The following is a 4,885-nucleotide window of genomic DNA, read 5'->3' on the forward strand; positions in this document are numbered from 1 at the left end:
TACGACTCCTGTCTCTTTAATTGACTGGTCTGTTATGTGTGTCTAAGTTTAAAGGATAATTCTGGTGTTATTCTGTATTTTTCTTATTGTTATCAAATCCCATGAAAAAAACAATAATCCATTCATCTATCTCTGAGTACTTTCCAACCTGTCTGAGGCATTCATGCCCAATAATCCGTACTGTAAACATGAACTGTAAAATGTAGTTTCATTTTGTTTTAAAAGCTTAATCATTTCCTAAAATAGCTGGCCACCAACAGGAGTAAATATACCATTTTTCTGAACTATTTTTAGCTGCAGATTAACACATAATTGGTGCTCTATTGAGTATTTACATCAGCAGGACAGTGTTTGTGGGACTGACTCCAAAAAAAGTACAGTGCTCATCTTTATTGCTATAAAGGAACATGTCATTCAATGTGGCAGATTGATGTGTTTTCAATAGTTTTTGGACAACAATGGAGCTCAGTGGCACTAAGAGATTAGCTTGTATACTTCCTAGTGAGATAAATTCTGTGGTAGTTTTAGTCTTTTGGGGGAATGTTTGACAGTAAAAGAAAAGAAAATACAATATCACCAGCCTTATCCTTCATGATCAAGCTAACTGATATCATAGCATTGATTGTGGCAAGTTTAAAGATTTAGAGATTTAAAAGTGTACTGCAGCAGTTTAGTATTGCACTGTCTTACACTGGAGGGACTCAGATGGACAGATTAAAAAATGAAAGGTCAAAATCGATGCAGCAGAGGCCGAGATATCCCGATCTTAAAATCCCTCTTCTGGCTCAAGCCACAGAAGTGTCAAATCCTACAGTTTCCATATTGTAAGTTTCACTTTAGAAAGCAGTGTTTTTTTGACAATGCTCAACTTGTCGTGGAGGGGCTGCTAAATGCAAAAACACGATCTGGAGCCAGTGTTTAGAAACATGGCAGTGCAACATGGCGGACTCTATAGATATAAACGGCCCATTCTGAGGGAATGAAAAAATAAGATTTCTATTTTCAGATGATTATATACGAAAGAAAACATGCTAATTAAATTATATTCCATTTCTGCCAATGTATCTGCATTCCTGGTCACCTGCTTTTTTCTGCATGCCCTATCACTGAGCCCTCAGTTAGTAATTTTCCATTCACTTACGCCCACCTCATAGAGGCGACTCAGTTCACCTGTTCCTCATTACTCACAGCCAGCATATATACCTCTGCCTCACACACACTCGTTGCCAGATTGTTTCTCAATATTCATGCAAGACTCTCCAGCACTTTATTCCAGACTGATTTCCCATTGCCGACCTTGCCTGCCTGCTTCATCTGATTCATGGTGATTGCCTAAGCCAGGGGTGTCCAAACTTTTTTGAATGAGGGCCAGATAAAACAACGTGAAAATACCTGGGAGCCAACTGATTCTCGCATCAATTGTTTGTTTGTTTGTTTTTTTTAAAAAAGGGAGACAATTGCAACCATTTTTATCTTTTTATGAACCATTACTACTTGATGCCTGTCTACAAACTGTATGATAGTCCTATCATTGTGAGGTAAGGGGTAAAAATGCGAAGTGATCTTGCTCGATTAACCATTATTGTGCAAAGGGCCACATATGGTATATTTTGAAAGTCAAGCCAGGGGCCAATTAAAATTGGTCTGCGGGCCACAATTGGCCCCCAGGCCAGACTTTGGACATGCCTGGCCTAAGCCTTCTGTCCCTGATCACAAGCTACCACATCCTTGGCTCCAGTTTGCCTGTAGCTGCTTGGCGTTTCCATCCAACAACGACGTTACAGTGTGAGTGTTCCAGTGTGAGTGTTCCAGTCTGCTTATCTGTGGTTTCCCGCGATCCACAGATTTTCACTGTGTTGCCACACTAGCCATTGTGTGAATGTGTCCTGTGAGTACTTACCTACTGGCTTCTCCCTGCGCCTCCCTGTGCCTAGCCTTGTCAGCCTGTCCCCTACCGGTTCTTCTGCTTGGACTGTGTACTTAACCTGGTTTCAGATTTTCTGCCTCCTCTACTACTGTGACCTCCCTGTGCCAGCTTACCGGCTTCAAACCTAAGGACCAACCCTAAACCTAACAAGCTTCTAGTGGTCTGGACCACTCTGCAGAGGGAAGGATGGCGAGGCGTTCGGGTACCGTTCACCAATGATGGCTTTATTGCAGTCTTCACCACAGAACAATAAACATGGCCTTCTCATGAGGTTGAACAGCAGCCTTGAGCTTATCTAGATACCTAATTCTGCTGACTATCATCATGATTTGCTGCATGCGTCTTCATCATGACACCCCAACAGAGCTGCTTCCCTCTGTATACACATCGAAGCACACGTCACACCCTCACAGGTTACCCACAAGGCCACCGCCCTTAAATCGGAAAAAAGAAAAGGGTGAGCCGGTGACACTATTTCTCCTGCCTGCTCCTCCATGATATCATTGCCAGTTATTAAACTGAACTGTGTTTGTAGTTGGGCTATAACACCACTGTTCAGTCATCTGCCTCTCAGCCCGCTTCGGTTCCCAAACCAACTGACTACCGAGGACTTTGTGGAGGAGCCTTACTGGAGCGTTGAATTGTACTGTGTGCCATTTACAATCCCCACCCTGTATCTACTGAGTAGTAACAGTACACGTAATTACCAACTGCTCCTGGTCTCCATTGTGCTGTTTTTGGGTCCTAATACCATCCATTGCAATGTCCTAAACCCTGCACACTTAATCTTTAACAGCAAAACTATATCAAAACATCCATTTAGAAACTCTCGCACAACTTAAGCAAAATAATCCAGGGCTGGATCACATACTTGATCAGGCACGTTACTTGTCTGTGCGTGAAACTGTTAATTTGGAAGTGTTTTACATATTTGGGTTTTAGTGAAAATGCATATGGGAAGTACTGAATAAATGATACTTGGATTATAAGTTCACAGAGTTAAGAATTTGTAAATGGATGTTTACCCCGTTTACCCCGACACCGATGTGGGTGAAGTATTCCTTTAAATCAGTGACATGCCCCTTTAAGACTTTTAACAGGCAAACAACAAACCACAAACTAATCATTTACCCACAATCAACAGCAAAACAAAAATGAAAATAAAGATAAATGGAGATACCAACAATCTCAAACTCTGGCAAATGTTAGGCATCAAAATGGCACCTTTAAACAAGTTGACTGTCCAGTATCCTCACTGATAATTAGACTGTGCCGATTATCTGGCAGCAGAGGGCGCTGTGAGCCAAAGCTGTCCAGCCTATTTGAAAGCAGAACAAATTATACAGCTTGGTTATCTGTTATATGTCTGATCTTATGTATCCAACTTAAGATGGATCAGATGAGCAACAAGTGCAGCATGTGTGTGCTCATGCCGCAGCCCTTTCCTGCTCTATTTCAGGCACACAGCCTTTGTAGTTTCACTGTCATACCGGATCTCCCTTCTTAAGCTTAGACTAATGCAGCTGATCCTAGAGACATAAAGGCACCATGCCTCCATCTCTTACTAGTCACAGGGATCAATGTTAGCCATCACACCCACTGTCAGCTCCCAACACACAACCCAGACAATCCCAACTCCAGGAATATACATACATGTCCCATGTAGCACACATACACACACACACACACACACACACACACACACACACACACACACACACACACACACACACGTCAATCAAGTATTGTGAAGGCACCAACCCTTTGAACATAAGATACGCCAAGCAGATCTGCCTCTCTCTTTCCTCTCATCCGCTCTCTGTCTCTCCTTTAATTCTCCACAGCTGAGGGGACACATGGCACTGATCCCTTGAGAAGGCCCAAGGTCAGACTCGGGGCACAGACGCTAAGAGGGGAGGCCTGCTTCAGTATCCAGTATCATTCATTTAGTGTGATACATGTCAGCAATTCAACACATGCGGTAGTGTAGTAGTAGTTGATGCGGTGGGTTTATTAGGTGTATGGGTAGATTACTGAGGAGGAAGTGGATATACTTTCATATATATTGCGATGGCTTTTTGGCTGATAGGTGGGTATACTGTAAACAACCAGAAGAAGAGGCGAGTAAATTATTTCAATGGTTAAATTAACCTAAAGGAGATGGTCAAATAAACAGCATACTGCAATTTCATCATCAGTGTAGGCCTGAAACTAATAATCATTTTCATTATCAATTAATCTGCAGATTGTTTATTTTCTTGATTAATTGATTGGTTAATAGTATAAGAATGTTAGTTAGAAATACTGTTGCTTAACTTAAAAGTCACTCATTAAGAAGTAGAGTCATTTCCGTTAAAGTCATTTTAAAATATCAGTCAAAAACAAGCTACAGATACGCTGCTTGGGCTGTTCTTTCTTAGCTCATGAAAAATCCAGTCATGCTTTTCAAAGAACAATTATAATATTTCTCTGTTCATAGGACTCTGTTGCATGTCTGTTCATCCGGAAAAAGGGATACAGGATATATCTTCTGTTGCTCTTCTTGAGATTTCTTTTTTTATACTTAAAGGGTTTTTTGGGTAATGTTTTTATGCCCGCGAATGCAGCACGACTCAAGGTATGGCAGTGTCAGTCAGTCTATTACTTTGGTCCACCCTGAATGATCTAAACCATGAAATTTTTGGACAGACACTTATGATCCCCAGATGATGAATCCCAGTAGAGTGCTGCAAGAGTTTTTTTTTCTTGTGGGCCAACCTGTAAGTTACCATTGCCCTGGTTCCCTCGACTTTTAGCCCAATAATCTGCAATTTTGGATCACTGCAAAAAATAAGATCTGTGGCATCCAAAAGTTTCTTATTCAGCAGGATAATCTTCACAAATTAACACCACTTTAATTATTTTTGCGGTGTGAATGCAATCGCCAGAAGTAAACAAACAAACTTCACTACAGTTGCA

The sequence above is a fragment of the Epinephelus moara genome, chromosome 1 (assembly GCF_006386435.1).
Source record: "Epinephelus moara isolate mb chromosome 1, YSFRI_EMoa_1.0, whole genome shotgun sequence".
Classification (NCBI taxonomy): Eukaryota; Metazoa; Chordata; class Actinopteri; order Perciformes; family Serranidae; genus Epinephelus; species Epinephelus moara.